Source organism: Lissotriton vulgaris, chromosome 5 (genome assembly GCF_964263255.1).
Source record: "Lissotriton vulgaris chromosome 5, aLisVul1.2, whole genome shotgun sequence".
NCBI lineage: Eukaryota > Metazoa > Chordata > Amphibia > Caudata > Salamandridae > Lissotriton > Lissotriton vulgaris.
In genome coordinates this window covers 1228436991-1228460882 of record NC_141693.1, presented here as the reverse complement: position 1 = coordinate 1228460882, position 23892 = coordinate 1228436991, and positions in this window count along the sequence as shown.

The window sequence follows — 23892 nt, the reverse complement described above, 5'->3', positions numbered from 1 at the left end:
TTGTGCCTGAAGTTGCATTAGTAGCGCGATTTGCCCCGGCGCCCTGCTCTGCTCCCCCCTCCATTTTGTCTCCGGTGTTGTTGTTGTTTCCTTACTCCCTGAGCCCGCCCCGCCTCCCAGCTGAGACGCCCTCGCCCCTCCCCCCCCAACATCCATTTATGGCCAATGCCCCCACGCGCAGCGTCCACGCGCTACGGCCTCGCCGAAGGTGCGCCAAAGGTAAGCCCGTCTACGCCCGTCCGCGCCTGGACCGCGCCCAGCGCCAGTCCCCCTGCCCCTCGCGCCGCCCAGCCCCCCCGCATTACCTACGATGCCGCATCCCTCCTAGCCCTTAACCCCGGTCGCGCTCCCAACTGCGTCCAAGCCGCCCCTGGACACACCCATGGACCCTTCTCCTGCTACTCCTGCAAATTCTGCGGCACCGACAACATCTCCGCTACGACCACACCACAGACTCCCGACCCCAACCACCTACAATGCATCCTTCTCAACACCCGCTCGGTCCACAGACACGCCATTGACCTATGGAACCTACTAGACACCACCTCTCCAGACGTCGCCTTCCTTACGGAAACATGGATGAACGCTTCCTCCGCACCAGACATCACCATTGCCATCCCTGAAGACTATAAGATCACTCGAAAAGACCGTACCAGCCACACAGGAGGAGGAATCGCTATCGTCCATAAGAAATCAATCCGCATATCAACCAGCTCGGACGCCAACCTCGCCAACTCCGAACACCTTCACTTCCAGATCCACATCGACCCCAAGACCACACTCAGAGGCACCCTCCTCTACAGACCACCAGGACCCCGCGCAAAATTCAGTGAAGACATCACGGACTTCATCACCCCACACGCGCTCCCCTCCAAAGACTACATCCTTTTGGGAGACCTCAACTTTCACCTTGAAAAGAACAGCGACCGCAACACCGCCACCCTTTTGGACAACCTCGCCAATCTCGGACTTAAACAACTTGTCACCACCTCCACCCACATCGCAGGTCACACACTCGACCCCATCTTCACATCCAGCAACCATGTCTCCTTCAGCCACACCACAGACCTCCTCTGGACTGACCACAGCTGCGTTCACTTCACCTACAACAAACCAAAACCCAGCATCCACCTCCAACCTACCCTGCAAAGAAACTGGAACAAAATCCCCACGGACCAAATCTCCACCTCGCTCCTTCAAAACACCCCAACCCTCTCATCCAACGCTAACGAAGCCGCCGCCAACCTCACCATTTGGCTTTCCAAAACCGCTGACACCCTAGCGCCACTGAAAAAACGTCAAAACAAACCTGGCAGCAAGAAGGCCTCATGGTTCAACGATGATCTCAAGAAGTCCAAGAAACTCTGCCGCACCCTTGAAAAGACCTGGAAAAAAGACCCAACCACCAGCACCAAGGACGCCTTCAAAAACGCCACCCGCATTCACCACCAACTAATCCGAAAAGCCAAGAAAACAGCATTCAAGGATCGACTTGACAACAACGCTCACAACAGCAAGGAACTTTTCAACATCGTCAAGGAATTTTCCAATCCCTCGGCCAACTCCAACGACATCACCCCCTCTCAAACCCTCTGCGACTCCCTAGCCTCATTTTTCCACAACAAGATTGCAGACATCCACAACAGCTTTGACAACCAACCCGGAAACCAACCCACCCTACCAGCTGCTGATCATCCTCCCCCGGCGAACACCCTTAACGATTGGAACCCAATCTCCACTGAGGACACCATCCGCCTGATGAACTCCATCCACTCAGGATCTCCCACAGACCCATGTCCTCACCACATCTTCAACAAAGCAGACTCCGTCATAGCACCGCACCTCCGAGACGTCATCAACTGCTCCTTCAACTCCGCCACCTTTCCGGAAGACTGGAAACACGCTGAACTCACCGCCCTTCTGAAAAAACCCACAGCGGACCCCACCGAACTCAAAAATTACCGCCCCATCTCGCTTCTTCCATTCCCAGCCAAAGTCATCGAGAAAGCTGTCAACAACCAGCTCGCCGCCTTCCTCGAAGCCAACAAATCCCTCGACCCCTCACAATCCGGATTCCGAGCAAAACACAGCACTGAGACCGCCCTCATCGCAGCTACAGACGACATTCGAACTCTACTGGACAATGGAGACACCGTCGCCCTCATCCTCCTTGACCTCTCTGCAGCATTCGACACAGTCTGCCACAAAACACTGTTACAACGCCTCAATAACATCGGAATCCAAGGAAAAGCACTTGAATGGATCACCTCATTCCTCACCGGAAGAACCCAGAGAGTCCGTCTTCCACCATTCACGTCAGAGGCCTCTGAAGTCATCTGCGGCGTACCACAAGGATCCTCACTCAGTCCCACCCTCTTCAACGTATACATGAGCCCCCTCGCGGCCATCGCACGCCAACACAACCTCAACATCATCTCCTACGCGGATGACACGCAACTGATCCTTTCTCTCACCAATGACCCCAACACCGCCAAAACTAACCTACACGAAGGAATGAAAGAAGTTGCCGAATGGATGAAACTAAGCCGTCTGAAACTGAACTCAGACAAAACAGAAGTCCTCATCCTAGGTACATCCCCATCTGCATGGGACGACTCCTGGTGGCCGGAAGCCCTCGGAAAAGCACCCATCCCGACAGACCACGCACGGAACCTAGGCGTCATCCTGGATTCTTCACTTTCAATGAACAGACAAGTCAGCGCCGTATCCTCTTCCTGCTTCAACATTCTTCGCATGCTCAAAAAAACATTTCGCTGGATCCCCTCCGACACAAGGAAAACAGTCACCCACGCTCTGGTCACGAGCCGACTGGACTATGGAAACACCCTCTACGCAGGTACTACCGCAAAACTCCAGAAGAAACTCCAACGAATCCAAAACGCCTCAGCCAGACTCATATTAGACATCCCACGCAACGAACACATCTCTGGCCACCTTAAAGACCTCCACTGGCTACCCGTCAATAAGAGAATCACTTTCAGACTGCTTACCCACGCACACAAATCACTCTACGACATCGGTCCAGAATGCCTCAACTCACGACTGTCCTTCTACACCCCCTCCCGCCAACTACGTTCTTCCAGCCAAGCCCTCGCCACTGTACCTCGCATCAACAAGACCACCATGGGAGGCAGATCCTTTTCATACCTGGCTGCTAGAACATGGAACTCACTCCCCGCTTACCTTCGCCTTACCCAGAACCACCTAGCATTCAGAAAGCAACTTAAAACTTGGATACTTGACAAGTAATCCCCCCCCTTCCTAAGCGCCTTGAAACCCTCTGGGTATGTAGTGCGCTATACAAATTCTTTGACTTGACTTGACTTGACTTGCCACTGGAAAATATGGATCCTGAATTCCCCACTCTTATAGTGTGTGATTCTTATTATTGTTTTCATTCTTTTAATGACAATTAGCATTAGCAGCTCTAGAATGGTTTCAGAGATTCTAAAGGAAACCCTATAAAGCATAAACTGCTTTGATTTTCTGCCACGCACACTCCTTGTACCTACCTCTATGAGCTGAAGCTGTGCTGCTGGGTGCTGCCACCATCATGAACTGTTAGACCTGGCTTTTCCAGTGGGTTTATGCCCAGACTTTTTGCTTTTTTGACTTTTGTTTCTGACCTGTATTTTTAGTTTTATGACTCAGGGCACTTTACCACTGCTGATCAGTGCTAAAGTGCGTATGCTCTCCCTGTAAATTGATTATATGGATTAGTGATTCCATGATTGGCATATTTGGTTTACTAGTCAGTCCCTAATACAGTGCACTGTGTGTTCCCAGGGCCTGTAAATCAAATGCTGCTGGTGGGCTGCAGCACTGATTGTGCCACCCACATAAGCAGCCTGTAAATGGAACTCAGGCCTGCCATTGCAGAGCCTGTGTGCAGTCTGGTACTGCCATATCGACCTGGCATGTGCACTCACTTGCCAGGCCCTAACCTTTTTTTTCATACATGTGAGGCACCCCTAAGGTAGGCCCAAGGTACCCCTGTGGGCAGGGTGCAGTGTATGTGAAAGGTATGACATGCCATGGTCTGTGTGGCATGTCCTGATCGTGAAATACTGCCAATTCCGTTTTTCACTATTGCAAGGCTATCTGGTACCATGGGATAGAACAGGGAGTTTGCTTATAACATTTTATAAACATAACTACCACAGGGAACAAGATAGGAAAATACATTTGATAATCCTGAACTCAGAATGTTAAGATGCATCTTTTAGTGAGGGTGATTTTTACATTCTGTGTTTGAAAATACCACTTTTAGAAAGTAGGTATTTTCTTGCTTAGCCATCCAGTGTGCTTCACCCAGGATGTGTATTGACTGTCTGGCTTTAGTGTGACAGGGGCTGGGGAGGTAGATTTGCTCCATAGAGTCTGGATGGGCCAGGCTGGCTGAATAGACCTGGGCTGCATTTAGAGTAGGGGGAGGAGATTTCCTTTCACCTGAATGGGCCTGATCTGCCTTCCACAATGCTGTCTCCACCTCATGTCAGGAAGCTGCACCAGTGAGGACATAACTAGTTTAGGCTGGGCACAGACACTCTCTGCCTTCAGAGAACAAATGATTTTGCTGTATAAATATTGGGGCCCAGGCCCCAGAACTTTAGATTACTTTTGGACTTCAATAGGAGCTAAGGAGAAGAGCTGGAGAAACTGGAGAAGGAGTACTGCCCCTTTGCTGTGTTCTGTCTGGGGTTGGCTTGCAGTGGCTGTTTCTGCCAAGGAGAGGAACTGTGTGTGTATCCTGCTTTGCAAAATATCTCCAAGGGCTTGAAGTGGAGCTTGCCCCCTGTTCAAGAAGTCTCAGGAACAGCAAAGACCTAACTATCTTCTGGGCATAGTCTCTGGTTCCACTGGTTCCAATCGCCGCAGAAGCAAAGAGCAGCCGACTCCGTCACTGAGTCCGCCGCAGACTCCATGTCCTGAAGGCACCTCAGAGAGCACCACCTCACTTCTCAATGCAACCCTGGTCTAACCGACTCTGTCAACCAGCCGCTGCTTGCACCATCCTGTGGGCACCGCACTCCGTGCCACTTCGCTACACGCTGCACAGACGTCACCGGCTCCGTCACTGCCCGGCTCAAACATCGACCAGCTCTGTCGCCGTACCATGACCTGTCAGCACCTAATCGAGCACTGTCTCACCCTGCAATGCAAGCCTTGGTCTCACCGATGTCATAAAGCTGATCTTTTAAAGTTTCAGGGACACATCAAGCTTTAAGAGGCCTTTTTCTTCATCTGCTCAGCTACAAAAGCAGCAACTGAACTGGACCCTGCTGTTGGCCTCTTCTTGACACTGCATTAGTCCTATCAGTACCTCCCCTGAGGTCCTGGGGACCTGAGAAGTGTAATTCTGTGGTCGATTGCATCTTAAAGGAATAAAGTCACATGGTAAAATCTTTGACAAGGATGAATCTGGTAGGTGTATCTGACCCGTGCTCTATTGCAGTCAGCAACAAATTATGCCTAGGTCCCGATCTACAATGAACATTGACTAATATTGGGACTCTATGCTTCTTGGTGCAGTTCCTACTTAAATATTTAAAATGTAATATCTTTAGTTCCCCTTATTGGATTTTTGTCATTTTTTAATTACATGTTATTATAGTTTTCAAACTCAGTTTGGGATGTTTCATTTGTTCTTGCATTTTGACTTTATTTCTGTTTTGGTACAGCATAAATATGTTACATGTTGTTCTTAATTAAGCCTGTCTGTTCTGTGCCATTGCTACCAGGGGATTGAGCTCAGGTTTGTTTGGTGACTTTAGTGGTTCACTGAACAAGGTTTGTGAATATTTCTGTGAGGTGGGTAGTCACTCACCCGACTAAATACATTTCTTACAAATATATATTGTGCTAGCATCTTCAACTCAATCTATACATCTGTGGGAGGAGCCAGATCCTCCTGGTAGGGATGCTATTAAAGTACACTGAATCAAAAACTTTGCTCCAAAAACGAGGCACCAAAATTGACTCTGAAGGCCTTGTTCCATTCCACTTTCGGATGCAACACTTTGGTGTAGCTGGGCTCCATTGCTCCAGCAACCACAACTATTCATATTCTGTGGTCCACACACAGTTTGCTGTTCTCCTCCACGTCACTTTCTACCAACACTTTGGCCTGCATGCACCTCTGATCCAAAGAGCTGTAACAATCTCTCTTTAATCAATTCATAAAGTGAGCATCTGGACAGAGTGATTGGTTGATACAGGGATGGATACACAGAAAGGGGAATTACCAGAAATACACATGCAAAAATAAAAATAGCAAAAAAGATGGAAACCTCACCTCATTTATCATCATAAAATAACCAGGCACATGGGTCCTGCTGTCCTTTCACACAACTACGCCCCATTATACCTTTTGATGATGCCCTAATTATGGTTTGTGCACCTCTGATCTTCCTATGGCATATGATGACAGGCAGCAAGCTGACCTAGACTACAGTGTTGCAAGGCTCAGAGGCTTCTGCTTATAAAGTCTGTGACCCTCAGGCCTAGCCCACCAGGGACCGAGGTGGAACACTTCATGATCGGTCACACTGGAGGTCTGACCCAGGCTGCCGTTGTGATCTGTAATTTGGGGAGTGGAGAGCCAGAAGGTACAGGACCCACTATCTGGATATTGATTATCTCACTGCACAGGCTGTGCATGGCTGCCTGTGCAGTCTCTGCGCCACTAGAAATCAGCATGTGATCTTTTTGGGTAGATCCAAGGCGGACTCCACCCTGTCTTGGTGGCTGTAGGTGGAGATTGTTCAGGACTTCTTACACCAGTGCCAGACGGCCTAGTCAGAGCACACTGCCTAGCCTATGCCGAATTGAGGGATGTCATCCGAGAGGAAACAAGGGGCTGAGGCAGCCTCCTCCTTCTTTATGAAGCAAAGTGAGCAGCAGTGTGTTCCAGTCCCAGACACTGTAAACAAGCGTCCTTGGTCCAAGTGCATCTGAGGTCTGTATGTATAGCAATCACTTCTCCTCAGCATGGGCCCGGCTCATTGTCAGCAGCACAGTAAGTGTTCTGTAACAACACAGCGCCTAGGGTTGGACTGGCTGTAGCGGGTATCAGGCATTTTCATGGGAGGCTGGAAGGATGGGGGCCAGTTTTGCAGCGGTGGGACCTGTTTTGGTACTTGGGGCCGGGTTTCCAATGTTGCTGCAATATCGGTCCCTAGTAACAAAAGCAGCAGTGCTTCAAACTTGCACACAGGGGTGGGGTGGGCTGGTTCGACAACATTGCCAGGGCTGCTTTGGTTTCCCAGTCCGGCCTAGACAGTGCCTCACTGCAGACAGCATTTCCATCAACATGTATGACACAGCATTTCAGTGTGATGATGCAGACACCAGCACTAAAAATGTGTTAGACTTTCCTGTGATGTGTGGAATACCCCCATGCACAGATGAGATTGCCACTAGTTACCCAAAATGTGTCAGCCTATCATATTCTCTATCACTATTATTTAGCCCACATTTTTTTAAATATGTAGCAAGATTATTTTATATCAATCATATGTAGGTGAGGTTTTTGTAGAGCACTCATCCTGTACTTAATTACTTCAATGTGCTCTCAAGCTGGATGGTTGAGGATAAGAATAAATAATGAACTAAAGTTATTGGATGTGGAACACAACATGTGGTCAATTGGAGGGTTACATCCTTCTCTATTACACCCTTCTCTATTATGTTTAGCATCAAAGGTCAGTGCTTTGTATTCAGTTATTCAGTATTTTTGTATTCATTTAGTGTTACTATACAGAGTTCAATAAATACACTTATCATCAGTGGCAGCTGCTGCATAACGAGGGTGGCGGGGGGGGGGGGGCAGTGAGGGGTAAAGAAAATCCACCTACCTGCAGGCTGGCCGCCGCCTCCCGGTCCTGCGTGTCGACACTCAGGAAGCACACAGGCTCCCCTAGCCAATCACTACGCTGCTGTGACCAACATGACAACAGCGTCATGATTGGTCTGAGTGCCGTACTTCGGCACTCAGACTGGGACTATGAGCCAGCGAATGTTCTCCACCCAGGCTGTGCAATACAGCCAGTGAGGAACATGCAAAGTGTGCATGACTGTTTGGCCGGCCCAAGACGACTGGCCAAACCGTCATGAGCACTTACAGTGTGCTCACCAATCCTCCTCCTGGCCCCTGCTCTGGCCAGCCCAGTCCCGCCCCACACCTAGGCAGGAACGGAAAAATGAAACGTTAATAGCATTGCGTTATTATCATTTTATTTGTCCTTTTTTAAACTGCTCGCAGAGCAGTGGAGTGACGCTCCTCCCATTTAGCGGAGGAGCTGCATCTGCTTACTTTAATCAAATTGACACCATGCACGTATGCGTAGTCATAAGATTTGAGGGTGTGCTTTTTTTGTTTGGAATGTTTCCATAGACACTGAAGATCAAACACAGTGATAAAACATGCCTGAAGAAATCTTGCTCCACTTTGTAAGTGTCTCTTTGCAGAGCTGTAATCCAAAGAAAGAAACCCTGAGGGGGGCGTATGCTTGGAAATCTCTTCCTTGTTTCTAATAATTTATTTGTGGGGATTGAAGTGTTGAGGCTCTCCTAAAATCATTCTTTGTCTCAAGTCAGTGGTGCTAGAAGTAACGTTAACATAAAAAAACATCTTCTATCTTCCTTACTCTGCTGACTCGCCTGGCTTGACAAACAAACTATTTTATGAGAGGCTCAACACCTCAGTGACTGCAATTAAGTAATGGACCACACATAGAGGACCACAGAGTTTGGTCCTCAGGTTACAATACTTTGTGAAGTCTCTAACGTGATGTGGAGCATGGCTTCACAAAGACATGTTATGTCTGTGACTGTTTAATCGATAGATGCCACTTTGAATTCTGAGGGTTTGTTGTGCAATGTGTAGTCTAACCCTCATTTGCAGGCCTCAAACTTTGGAACAGGTGTAGCACCGAGGCTTGGATTTCACTGCACCTGCCGTGTGTGCATTGAAATCCCTTTACCTGTAAAGAGCATAGTCTTTAGGCTGTGGCTGGGCTGTTCAAAATGACTATAACCTACAATTTAACGAATACTTCTCGATATGTGGAAAACTTGGGACTTTCAGGATGTTGACCTGAATATCAAGTACGCGAGAATGCTGTCAGAACTCACATATTCACTCACTGATCGTGGTATACATTCTCTTCCGTGAGTTAGGCACCTGCTTCAGAGATCTGTCCCTAACCTGCATGTCACTCATGCCTTAACCATATATGTTGTCTGATCAATGAAAGCTTGTAATAGTCTACAGTGCTGGATTTGTTCTGCTGCGAATTCTTGCTGTCTTCTGTGAGATTGGGAATCTTGCTTTGCTACTGTCATTTGTTACCCTTTCAATGAGCAATCAAAGCTTGCACTACTGCTGCCTCATTTGTATGTGCCAAGTGATGGGGAAAGCTTGCACTGCTGCTGCCTCATTTGTATGTGCCAAGTGATGGGGAAAGCTTGCACTGCTGCTGCCCTGCCAATATTTCTCCTCTTGAGGAGGGAGGCTTGCACTATTGCTGTCCAAGTGTACCTATTCCACGAAGGGGTGTTTCTACTGCTGAATAAAAGGTATTTCTCCTGCTTATGAAGAAAAAAAAGAAAATATTATATAGAATGCGCTTGCCTAGCATGCGATATGAACGGGATGTTCCACAATATTTGGTGCAAGATGCCTGTAGTCCTCAGTAAGTTGCTGCCCCCAGTGGGACAATATTTAAGTGCCAAAGCATGTTGACAGAATAGAGAAGCAGGGTCCATTGCACTACACTCAACATTTATTGTTGTGCCAGGGAGACACCAGTAAAATAACATTTATCTCACCCACACACAATGATAATATAGGTCTGAGAGTTTAACAAAGGGAGTACATTGATGTTGACATAGGTGACATAACCTTACCAAAATTAAGGAAGCCATTACTAGCAGACTATAGAACCAGTGAACGTTAGTACTCTTGGATGTTACTTTTGGATTACTGCACTATATGTGGAATCTACTAATGAACCATATCACAGGTTGAGGTTTGTAGCGCTCCTCCCTTACCATCCTCTGATCCCAGTCACCTACAAGATGACCTGTAGAAATATGTTGCAGAAAAGGAGTTTAGCTACATGGGGAAATCTCGGTCAAGAAGGGGCGTTCATAGATTGCAGGACATTGCTAGACGGCAAGACGGCTACATTGTTAAAGATCTTTTTAAATATCAGACCTCGGCATGATATCAAAGCTGCTACTCTTACCTTCCTGCAGGAATCCCTCACACTATATACACTACATACTCTACTACATAATTCATCGCTGCACATATGGTCTTGGTCTCTTTGCTTTATCGAGGGGCACAGGCGGAGTGGAGTGTCTGTAGGGTCAGAGTGGGGCACATCCTGGAAGGCATTCAGAGCTAGATACACCACTAACAGATAAACAATGGCTTTATTGCTGCAAGCAAACAGCTGGGATAATAGCTAGTAGGTGCTCATGCATCATCCATTACAAATATATACATCTTGTTCATTACACCCTGGCAAAACTCCATAGATATAAACTACGGCCTGATGATCGCTGGGCGAGATGTGGGAGTGAGGGTCAGACTTCCTGCATCTTGCGGAAGGATGTACAGTGGTACAAGACTTCTGGTTGAGGGTGTTGGATGCCTTATCACATATGATAGAGATGCACATACATTCCACCCTGTTAATGGCGCTGCTGGACTACACAGAGGAAATTGTGGCCCCATACAGGAAACTAATCTCACTGGGGTTACTGTTGGCAAAGCAGAGAGTGGCATGTAGATGGGGGAAAGGACGGGCTCCCAAATTCAAGAAATGGCTAGAAGACTTCACCTATTGTAAGGACCAACTAAACACCTACGCGGAGATGTTCCCCCACTTCAAGGCCGCAAGATATTTGGGGCCCATTGCAGTACTATCTGAGGGAGAGACCTGAGCCTGATTAAGACGCTGAGCATTGCACATGCCCACATTTCATAAATTGTTGTTTGAACTGACATTTTGGGAACACTAGAGAGCAGGGTACTGATCTAGCAATATTGGGCACGGCCAGGTACGTGCGGAAGTTGCTCTTGCCAACTAGTCTGATGCATCGCTTTCACGGTGACTGTCTGTTGGGCGGGATTTGAGCCAGACCAAGTAAGACCATGATTGTGAATATAGGGAGAGGTTAGATCATGAGGAAATATTTGACCGCACTCTGAAGGTATGTTCAGTAACTATGGACATTTGAATAAAACGTAAACACTTGTAATGTGGTGATTGTCGAACTTAACACAAGTAAGTGCAATGTTATGATGGCGTTCGTTATACCAAAAACCTTCATAAATAAATTTAAATAAATATGACATAAGTGAAATTTACCAAATCCCAGCTCATGTATTTTTTTAGCCTAAAATTGATGTGGTTTGACATTTACATAGGCACATGTTGCAATGTCGAACAACATTAATAACAGGAATAGAAGGTGAATCTTCTAAAGATGTGTATTGAATAAACATAGATTGAAGAGTCACGAAGAAAACCCACAGAGGACAGAGAAACCGTCCGGTGAAGCTGCTGGCAAGTCAAACTGCACGCATAGAATGCAACGCATAGGCTGTTACATTTTATATTGGTACCCATATATACGTCCAGGGAACATCGTACACTTTCTCTACATCTTCTCCCCATCATTTCATATGAGAGCCTTATACGGACATAACTCTAAATATGGACAGAATGCCTTGTATGGACATAACGCCTTATAAGGACTGCAGCCTTTTATGGACTAAACCTTTCACCTAGCACCATGCAAAGGGTGGGTTTTTCCCAAACGATATTGCTAAGACGTCATCATTAGCACATATGAATAATTTATGAGTACACTTTCCAGGAGGTTCACTTCACCTCTCCCATCAACGCACAAAGTTTAATCCCCAACGTTATCCTCATACTGAACAATGGACAACACACACACATAGATTGTATAAATACAGCAACTCTTGCTATCAGTAGGCAGGAGGGAACCGAGATTTCAAGGCCGACAAACTGACCAGAGACCCTGCGGCTCCGGCATGCCATCGCTCTAGCTGACAGTGGTCTGGCTATCCCTTGCGGGGTGTCCAACTCAAGTCCAGGACAAAGTCCCACACTCTCACTATTCAGGTATGGGGGTTCGACTAAATCCTAGCGGGATTCTTGTCTTGGCTCTTAGACTCTTAGGCTCTTAGGCGTAGACTCTTTCGCACCTACTCACATGCTAGGTACATTTAGGTACATCTAGAAGGCATCTTAGGAGTAGGCACTTTATTTTATGAATGCATTTTATATTCATTTATGTGTTTACGACTATTGCAAAATTATAGAACAATACTATTCTTTTTTATTCACTGTACTGCTGATTCTATATGTCATAGTGGTAGCAGCACATTTGTTTTACATGAGAAGAACAATGGTACAATAAATTCTTACTGTAAACACGCCCAACTGTTTCTTTTGTGTATCTCTCTGAGAACAAAACAAGCACGTATGAGTGACTGGGTGAAAAATAGTATATTGTTTACACTAGTCTGAGAAATCAGGGTTTGTTGTGTTCTGAGTCTAGTGATTTCATACCCGATCACCACCCATCAGGCTATTCACCGTTATAGGTCCACACCAAATCCCCGGCTTAGAGCACGAAAAAAACTCCAGTACTACAATACCCAGCAGGCAGTGGGGTGAGCCAAGGTGAGGCACAGGGCGGGCCGAATATAAGCACCTCCTTCTCAAGAGGAAGGTGCTTGACAATCTTGTAGAAGACCGAATGGCGGAAGGTAGTCCCCGCCGGATACCAGCGTGAAGAATTGCCGCATCCATCCAGTGTGTTCGAGCGACCTGAGTAAAGCACGACTATTCTTGCCTACGTCCTGAAAAGTGCCCGTTGTTCATGGTTCAGGTATTCCCGGAAGGAGTGCGGGACCGCCTCCTTCGTGTACCCGGTGTTGTGTGTCCTGGAAGGGTGCGCCGCGGTACAAGAGAAGCGCTGTTGTGCTTTATGGCTGCCGTGCCTTTGTTTACATTTGCATTTAGGTGAACTCTCTATCCCCGCAGTTACAAGAGAAAAGCCGGCTCGCTTTCTTTTGCATGAAAAGCTAACTGTTGTTAGTTCATTGACTACTCCAGTGTCAGCCTTAACCATTGGAGTTGTTCTAATCCGTGATCTTTTGCCTTATTCGTCTTACGAAGTATACAAAAAGGGGTGACTATTAACCCTTGCTTCCCTGTATAGGAGTGCCAATTTCTTATAGTTTTGAGAGCTGATTCTCAGGGCTGAGGGATATACTTTGGAAACTTGAAGGCTCTTCTTAAAGAGAACGTACAACATTCCGATCCTTACAAAAATGTTTGTGGTAATTCGACACTATGTACAGGGGATTTTGAACTATTGGAGAGACTGTGATTTAACAGATCTAACTTTGTTTCCCTTTCTGCATATTATTTTTGAGACATTCTGATTCCTGAGTATTCAGATTCCAATGCATCAGGCTGTCTTTCTATTATTGAACTTTTATGCCATTATTCATTTTGTGCCTTTGCTGCAGAACTAAGGGTGAGTGGGTATATAGAGAGATGTATCTTGATATCCTATGTTTCAGACCTTAGAGAGAGATACTCATAGTTGTTCTGTTGTCTTCCTGTCCTGCAGGGTCACCTATCTACGATTGTCATACAGTCTCCTAGACCAGACCCTGAAGGAACCCAAGAACTCGCAGCTAGTTTGTTATTTTATCCGCTTCCGTTTTCCCCTGGGCACAATCTCATGCAGTAGGCGTTTTTCCTCTGCTGGGGGTTGCGTTAAAGGGAATTGGGTGGGATTTACATCTGTGTCGTCTCTGCTGGTCACAAGAGAAAGGTTAGTGGAGTTTCGTATATTCTTGTGCTACTGACAACCTGACACTGAGGTTGCCAAAAAACAAATCTCTCTGATATTAGGAGATACTAGTGGAACTGCGAGCTAGCTAATGCAAAATATAGGGTAATATATTCGACTGGGGTGTACAGAGTCAGTCTACCACCAGACCCACAGTATATGTTATCCGTAAACAGCGCAGGTCTTGCATGAAGGGTACAATAGGAACTACACTACATGGCGCCCAACATAGTCTAATGGCACCCAACCGTTTGGTTTGGTACTTATTTAACAGTAGAATCTGAGTAGCTCAGTCGTGCTTATTCTCAGAGACCCTACTTACAAAACCAGAGACGTCTGGAGTGGGTAGGCAAAAAAACTCTGCCACAGCTGAGTAGGCGAGATATCCTATTTATTGGCTGTTGGTTAATCAAGATTGAAGGACAATTTATCCCAAAATTGTGTATAAAACCTTTTTCTTCAATTTCCTTGAACAGTTATTCCGTGTGTTGAACACTATGACTACCGAAACAGGAAACTTAGACCAGGTATTTGATCACTCAGAGGGTGGGGAAGATACTGATGCAATTCAGATTGCACCCAATATAAGACATACTCTGACAGTTAGACTGTTCAAAAATGGGTTAGCAGCCAGAGGAGGTGTAGTAATTTTTGTGATAAAGGCACACGAAGATTTCAAAACCGAGGTAGTCTACTCATGGATTACATTCCCAGCAGCGAATGTCGTAGCAAAAACCTTTCATTATTACAAACATGAAGAAGTTCCAGGGGTCTACAATCCAATTGAGGGGGTTGAGATTCCCCGTATTCACCACGAACATATTTCCTGGTTTAATGGCGCCCTACCCCATACAAGAACAAGAGTAAGCCTTGGTCCTTTAGGAAGACTAGGAGCAACATGGCTGATATTAGCAACCTATGCACCACATCCTGATATTGACACGATGCCAGGTGATGAACTGCTTGTTCAACACAAAGAGTTGATAAAACTCCACAGAAACGTGATACACTTAGTCTTGAGGACACTTGCGGTCCAACCAACATTAATTACACCAAATGTAGCTCCTACACAGAGCACAGGTACTAAAATTATGCCACAAACATTACACGCGGTAATGGGCAAAGTGCCTACAAAACGTGAGCAAATTCCTGTCTGGGTAGCTCAGAAAATAACCTAGTTAGAAGCAGTATTTCCAAATACAACAGAATTTGAAAAACATAGAATGTTAACAATCTGCTTGCCCATGGGGATTATACCACAGTTAGAGGATTGTACCTCTTGGGGTACAGTCTTTGCTGCCATATATACCAGAACTCATGATATTCCTTCATTAGCCGTAATACCAGATGTATTAAGACAAATACAAAATGAGTTCGGAGCAGAACCTGCCTTAAACTTAGGGATGAAGTTATTAAATAACTACAACCAGATATCAGCCATAATACTAGCTAATATTAAAGGGGAAGGAGCATCAGTGTCAATCCGCCAAGGGGGCGTGGCTTGAGCGCCACCGAGTATGGACGCCTGAGCCCTGAGCTCCGCGCCGATCTCGGCGATTATCCTGGATATCGGACTCCCCCGGCGGCGATCACAGCCCTGTGTGGCGCCCCGGAACTGAAGGGCACCCGAGCAGCATCTGGGTGCGACAGGGAGATCCCGGCGGTGGCGAGTGAGGCGGAAGGCAGGACCCAGCCCAGGGGGACCAGCCATTTTGGCCGCGGCCTGCAGAAACCTTCCAATCCCCGGCCTAGAGTGACGGAGGGGCCGTAGAGGAGATCGGACTGGCAGATGCAGTGGGAAGGAGGCGTTGGGGCGAGGAGTGTGCCCCGCCCACGCATCAGCCGGGCGCCCTGAGTGAGGCGGCACCCGTGGTTCCCCGGCGATAGCGGGAGTGGAGGCTGACAGGACTTCAACTGTGGAGCCCGGTGGTCTGTGCCGCGGCCTGGGACGGGCCCAACGCTCCTGATCTGCGGCGGCGGTGCGATCGGCGGCCGGGACCAGCGCCTTGACAAGGATTGGTCCGGCACCGACCAGCACGCGAAGTGGGACCTATCTCAGGCTTGTAAGGAGCAGCACAGCTGGTGACCTGCGGGAGGAACCTGGATTGGGCGGACAGCTGAGGTGCTTGAGGCGGTGAGAAGCACGCCACGCAACAGGTGAAGCCGCGCTAGTGGACTGCCATTTTGGTGCTTGGCGGATGGTGCTCCCGAGCTGTGGGTTGGATTCCGGAGAGGGCGCTTTGCCCGGAGACTGGCTATAGCGCAGGCGGGGGGATCCTGATCACCGCCGGAGGCCGCCCCCGGTGACCGGTGGGGACGGGCTGCAGTTTGGAGGGACCTGGCAGAACTACAGTGGTGGTGCTGAGGGGACGTGCTAGCCGCAGGGGCCCTCAACAGTGGACGCCGTGTCGTGCCTTCGCATAATGCTGACTGCGGAGGGGGACGGCCTGGGTCCGCGGCGGGCCTACCTCGAGTGCGGAGGCCTTCAGTGGGATTATCCCGTGTGTGTCGGGCCCCACGGGACGGAACGCCAGTTTGCTTCCTTGGCACGAGGGAGCAGTGCCCATCGCACGCCTGGGGCGGACCTGGTTGGAGGGTGATGCGACTGGCAGGGGGTGCCCCCACCAGATCGATGAGCGACCGCGGAGACTGAGGCGTTGCCATTGAGAGGGGAGCTGGCCTCTAGGACATTCTGCGCAGGAGGCTGGTGTGACCTCGGTACTGGTAGACCGACCAGGCAACCGTGACGGGGTGGGAGGAGCGCGGCCCTCACATCAGCCACAGGCGCCTAGAGGAATTGGGCATCTGTGGTCGGAGCGGACGACGAGGCCTAGGGAGGCACCATAGGGAAGCCGCGGAAGGCGCCGGGAACGGCGCCGGCCGACCAAGCGGAAGAATTGCCGGAGACCCAGAAACAGGGCTCAACCGGGGGCACGAGCGCAGGGCTGCAACAGCAGCAGATGGACCAGATCCTCAAGGCCATAACAGACACGAGGGACGCGTTGCGCCAAGACATTGCCCAGGTGTCGACGGGCATAGGTTTACTGAGGGCGGATCAAGACAAGCTCGCTGATCGGGTCAAGAACACGGAGTTGGTGTTAGAAAAACTGGGCCGGCCCAAAAAGCGACGATGCTACGATGGAGGACCTGTTGCGTAAAGTACACCAACTGGAAAGGAGGGCTGAGGACGCAGAAGGACGCAACAGGCGCAATAACATTCGGGTGGTGGGATTGCCCGAAAAAATCGAGGGGAGTGACATGGTCTCCTATCTGGAGAAGTGGCTGCGGGATGTGGTGGTCCCTGAGGGCTTGACACACTTTTACACATCGGAGAGAGCTCACAGAGTGCCGGCCAAGCCTCCGGCGCCGGGCCGCCCTCCTCGACCCGTGGTTGCACGCCTGCTACATTTTAGAGACCGGGATATTATTCTACGACAGGCAAGGGTGGCTGGCCCGTATAAGGTGGACAATGCTTCGGTCTCTCTCTTCCCCGACTACTCTCAGGAGGTTCTACAGAGCCGCTTTTCCTTCTGCCAGCCCGTTTGAGAGTGATGGTGGATGGAATAGCGACCTTCTGTGACACTACGGAGGATGCCTGGCAGTGGCTGGAACGATACCGGGCGGGCAAGGACGGCGCTGGCAATTGGGATAGAGCAGTGGAGGAGCAACCTAAGCCGCGCAGGAGTAGTTTCAACCGGAAACGCACTCTGAACAGAAGATCCCCGACTGCGTCGCAGACAGAGGTGGAGAGACAGGCCGCCCTGCAAGCGGTGTCTGTTATATCTGGAGTGGCGACCCATTGGTGGACTCAGGCTCTCGGCAGGGGTCCGATGAGGCGGGATCTGGGCGCTCTGATGGGGGTTCCGAGGGGGACCCCGCAGATCTGCCTCAGGTTACCCCACAGACAGCCGACGGCTTGTTGGATAAATGATCTGTATGGATGCAGCGTGATATACAGTAAGGGGGCATGATTGATCTATGACATTGAACCAGTGGGTGACACTCAGGGACCATTTTTTTCGGGGCGATGGGAGGACCGCTTTTTCCTGTGCAGAAGGGAGATTGCCGGGGAGGGGGGGCGCGGGAGGACTGGGGGGTGAGCATGGGGTGAGACGCTGCCGGGGTGAGGAGGTTAACGCATACAAGATCGGACTGACACGGTGTGATGGGCTGGTCGCTGTCCGGCTCGACTGGCGTAGAGTCACCCCCTCTACCTCACATAACTTGTGAGTCTCTGGTGGTTACCAGAGTTTCCCCGTTAGCGGGGGTTGGGTTTGGATGGGTAACACCTGTTTGGCGCCTGTTCTGGGGGAGGGTGGGTTGAGGGCTTGTTGGGGTTGTTCCAGGTTGAGGGGGTTTGTCAGTGTGCCTGTTAGGCTGTGCGGAGCTGGGTCCGGATGTATACCTCCATATGGTGGCCAGACTTGAATTAAAATGCATTACTTGGAATGTGCGGGGACTCAACTCAATGAGGAAGCGATATAAAGTGCATGCATATTTGGTCCGCAGGGGGGTCCAGGTGGCCTTTTTACAGGAAACACAAATCAATCAGGTAGAAGGGCAGGCGCTGCAGCGGAGATGGAGGGGGCAACTCTTTTACACCACTTATTCCGCTTATGCTAGAGGGGCCTTGATCTGGGTGCGTGCTGGGGTCCCTTTTCAGCCCCTGACCAGGGTGGTAGACTCAGAAGGAAGGTTTGTGGCTGTGTTAGGACGTCTGGATGGGCAAGATGTTACGCTTTGCAGTGTCTATGTCCCGAATTCCGATCAGGCTGCGTTCTCTTCGAGACTCTCGGGGAGGTTGGCGTCCTTGTTGGAGGGCACAGTGTTTATGGGTGGGGACTTCAATTCGGTGGTGGACGTGGAGGTAGATCGTTCCCACCCTCCGTTGGCATAATCGGCGGTGCGCAGAGTAGCGGTGGCGCGACGGAGTTGGCAGGAGAAGTGGGGCCTCATAGATGCCTGGCGGACGCACCATCCCACAGACAGGGATTATTCGTTCTATTCCGCACCCCACGACCTCCATGTGCGCCTTGATACTGTTCTCTGCACGTTTGGGGCCCAGGAACTCACATGTCATAGCGAATATCTGGCGAGAACCATTTCGGATCATAATCCTTGCCTGATTACGGTCCTCTGGTCCCGACAACGGCAGGTGGTTCCCACATGGCCACTGAACCCGATGGCACTGGAGGACCCGGTATTTAACGCGGAGGTCGGGGAGGGCGTTGAACACTACTTTCAGGTGAACTCGGGGACGGCGTCCTCCAGGGCACATGAGTGGGATGCCTTCAAGGTTGTGATATGGGGAGTGTGTCTCTCGTCCACAGTGGGGGCACGTCGGACCTTAGTACGCGATGTAGAGCGGGAGGAGACCAGCCTGCGTCAGGCGGAGAAAGATAGTCATGTCGCAGCGGGCAATCAGGAGGAAGTGCTGGCAGCGAGGGAGCGGGTGGCCACCCAGGTTGAGAGACTTCGTTGCCTCGATTATAAAGAGTACATGGTCCGGGCGCATGCGGAAAGGGATAGGGTGGGAACACTGCTGGCATGGCTAGCCAACCCACACACCAGGGGTAATCCAATAGTGTCGCTGGCTACACCCACGGGGGGCCTGGTCTACTCACAAAAAGAGATCAACGACCAATTCCTGGATTATTACACGGCACTATCAGAGCAGGTTGAAGGTGGGCCCGAATGGCTTGGATACCTTCCTAGAGGTGGCGCAGGTGCCACGATTAGAGTCGGAGCAGAGCGATGCGTTGGGTGCTGTTATCTCACATGGGGAGATTAGAGCGGCAATTAAGCACATGGCCAGGAAAAAGACGCCGGGGCGGACGGCTTGCTGGTGGAATTTTACGCCGCATATATCGATCTTCTTGTGCCACAGCTACACCAGGTGTACGGAGAGGCTTGGGAGCTGGGCAGGTTGCCGTCATCGGCCAGAGAGGCGATTATAGTGCCGCTATTGAAGAAGGGCGGGTCACCCACCGCAAGGACAGCTTATCGTCCGCTCTCTATGCTTACAGTGGATTATAAGGTGCTGAGCAGAATTCTGGCCACGCGGTTGTCGGATCACATGCGTACACTAGTGCACCCGGACCAGTCGGGCTTCATTCCCATGCGGAACACAGCGACGTGCATACGACGACTGGTGCGGATCATGGGAATAGATGGAGAGGGTCCGCCTGGCGCGGCGGTGCTGTCGGTAGATATCGAAAAAGCGTTCCCATAGTGTGGATTGGTCGTACTTGTATCACGTGCTCCGCAGTTTCGGACTGGGGGATAATTTAATCCGCTGGACGCAGCTGCTATACAACTCCACTACGGCCAGGGTTCGGACGGGCCGTTCAGTGTCAGCGACATGCCCGGTGGAGAGAGGTACCCGACAGGGCTGTTTCCTATCTCCGCTTTTATTTGCACTGGCGATCGAACCGCTAGCGGCACGGGCCCGGCAGGGTCGACACTATGAGGGGGTGCTGTTTCATTGTGAGATACATTATATATCCTTGTATGCCGATGACCTCTTACTATACCTGGCTGACGTGGGGGCCTCAGTGCGAGGGGCCCGAACCCTCCTTCTGGAGTTTGGTGAGCTGTAAGGTTTGCAGGTTAACTGGACCAAGACTTGTCTGTTCCCATTGGCTCCGAGTTGCACCCGGCCCTTGATGCTGGAGGGTCTGCGTTGGGAATCGGAGTGCCTGCCATATCTGGGTGTTCGTATATATCATAGCCACTCGCACCTCTATGAGGGAAATGTAGGCGGAGCGCTGAGGGGAATCAGAGGCAGTATGGGGTTCTGGCGTACCCTTCCGCTGTCAGTAGCTGGACGAATAGCCTTGCTAAAGATGGTGGTTCTCCCGCGGCTGCTGTATTTCTTTCGCACACTGCCGGTGTGGATTCCGACGTCCTTTTTCAGGATGTTACAATCAATGGTGATAGGGTTCATCTGGGGCACAGGCAGGAGACGTGTGGCGTTGAACACCCTGCTAGGACCTCGGGAGGAAGGGGGACTGGCGGTGCCAGATTTTGAGTGGTACTATCTGGCAGCACAGCTGCAGTGGCTCACACAAGCGGTGGCACAGGAGTTTAGAGGCCCAGACGGACCGCAGGGCAGAGTTATTCAGCGCCATGTCCTGTCCTTTATAGTGCTCCAGCAGAAACTCAGGCTGGATCAACTCACTCTCGAAGAGCGCACCATCAGACAATGCTGGCTGCGTAGCCAGAAACGGGCGGGAATCCCTATCCCGTATGCTCCAGAGATCCCTCTGGGCATGTGTACCGCCATCCCGCATGAGGGGATTGGTCGGCACTAGCGGGCTGGGAAGAGTGTGGAGTCCACATGATAGGGGACCTATATAGGGATGGAGCTTTGTTACCATTCCGAGAGCTGCAGAGCGCCTTTGATTTGCCAAGGGGAGACTTTTTGCTGCATGCTGCTCTAGTGTTGGGAATCCAGAGACATTGGAAGATGGGCCTGGTGGAACCCCCCATATCGATGGGCTGTCAATATGTCACGATGGCTGCTGGCACCTACAAGGCTATCACCTGCTTATACAGGAGATTTGCACTGGAGGGATTGCCGCCCCTGGATAGGCTGAAGGGGCGATGGGAGGAGGACCTAGGCCAGTAAATACCTGAGACGACCTGGCCGCAGCTAGTACGGAAGGCCTGGAAGGGCACGCGCAATGTCCGGTTTCAATTGGTTCAATATTTTACGCTACACAGGGCCTATTTAACGCCGGTCAAAATTCAACAAGTTTTCGGGGGAACAAATTCAATGTGTCCCCGATGTAATGCGGAGGGGGCTGATTTTGGCCATATGTTCTGGTTTTGCGCGGGGCTGGGTACATACTGGACTGATGTCGTAGCATGTTTGAACAGGGTAACGGAGCGTCAGATTGAAGTAGGCATGGGATCTTGCCTTTTACTTTGGTTCCCACACACACCCGCCACAAAAACCACAAGTAAATTCTTTGTCTTGGGGTTGATTATGGCGAAAAGGGAGCTCACCATGCACTGGAAGTCCTGAGGGGGTCCTAGCTTTCTGAGATGGCAAGGGAGCTTCCAGCAATGGGCGAGCAGTGAAGGGACACTCAGACTACAATTAGCCAGACGCACCTCCAATGACAAGGCGATGGATGCGGCCAGGGCGTGGGGCATGCTAGTAGTAGAACTTCAGTCAACAGCAGAAGTGGATGAAGGGGATGGGACGGATGCGCCAGCGAGTCAGGCATCAGGGACTGGAGGGGGGAACGCCGGGGAAAACACGGGAGATGGGGCCAACTGGACCCTAGAACCTCACCGCATGTGATGGTTACCGCATATCAAGATGAGGGAGGAGGCGAACACGATATGGAGACATGGAGTGCGTATAGACACTTAATTGGGGTCACCGGACTCCTGATTGGATGCAGTTGTACATGACCTCGGGAAAGAGTTGGGTGCTGGAGCACAAAGCGTTTCTGTCAACCCGCAGGAGGGATGGAGGTAGGCACACTGACGTGGGGGTAGAGGGGGAGGCGGGAGGGGGTTTAGATAGGGGTATGGGGAATAGCATAATGTTGATTCACATTCTGAAACTAGACATATTGCAATAATGATCCAACAATACTGTATGATTGTAAGATGCTTGAAGAAATGTTAATAAAATTCTGTTTTAAAAAAAAATCGGTGTCAATCCGCCAATGCCTACAGGAGTTCTCTCCATTAGAACAGGTGAATGACCTACCCAAAATAATTGAAACTGCGTCTGCAGAATTAGGCAGGAATAGTTTGTGGGGAAGAGATTTAAAACCTCAACTACAGGGCAGTCCAGAAAAGGACACTTCTAAGCAGATACCTACTTCTTCTAAAAAGAAGTGGGATAATGAAAAAGAAAACTCTAAAGACAAGAGATCTCAGTCCCAAGGTAAGTCTCCTCCACAGGAGCCCTCTGAAAAACCTGTGCCCAGGACTTGGTTTGAATTTCAGTGTGGGCCTGTGCCCTCATTTTTTTGGGGTTAGTTTGGGTTTCCCCTGACCTGGTGGGACCGTATTTATTCTGTACGCCTTTTTACCTTACCACTAACTGTTGAGAGCGCCATTCTTCCTGTTAATTCAAAACCCTACATAGAATCTGTCCCTTTGAAAAGAGGATCAACCTTAGGAATAGGGATAATATTAGAAAACCTGACAGGTATCAGGATACTGATAAACGTTCCTCTCGTACCTTTCAGGGCTCGAAGAAAAGCTCCGAAAGAGAAGGACGTTCAGAAAATGGAGAGGCGCGCACACAGTCCAGAGACAAGCAGCATGCTCAAGACTTTACTTCTAAAAAAGAAGATAAGCAAAATCCAAAACGTCAGTTTAAGAAAAAGAAAGTTGCTGGTCTGATAATCAAACATGCACAGAATTCTGAGGACACAACTTCTGAACAGGGAATGGGCTCTGACGATGCTAGACAGTGCAGCAGAAGTAACAATAGCTCACCTGAACCTGTAGGAATTTCTGGTGACAGCGGAGTTGAATGATTACATCACGGTGGATCGGAGCCGGTCCGACTTGGAGGAGACCCGCGGTGCTGTTGGCGGGTTGCGAGGGCGGCATTGCCAGCGGGGTCCTAGGCCGAAAAGAAGGACCTGCTACTGCGGAGGAAAAGGCCCCTGCTGCTTTCAGACAACGGTGCCCGTCGGCGGCGGATGCGGTGAGTGGGTAGGCCCTTCCCACGGCTCGGGCCGCGGAGGTGGGATCGGGCCTGGGATTGGGGTTGTGCCCGGCTCGCTGTGTCTGGTGCTGGGCCTTGTGAGGTGGCGAGGAGCGGCCGGCATGCTGCAGGATCTGTGGCTCTGGAGGAGCCCCCTCTGATGTCGAGTGCTGGGTGCTGGTGTGAAACGACCGAGAGGATGTCAGCAGCTGTGTTAGTGCCTACGGGGGACTGGGCCTACTTGTATCCTGGCAGGGGGCCCCCTTTGATGTAGAGTG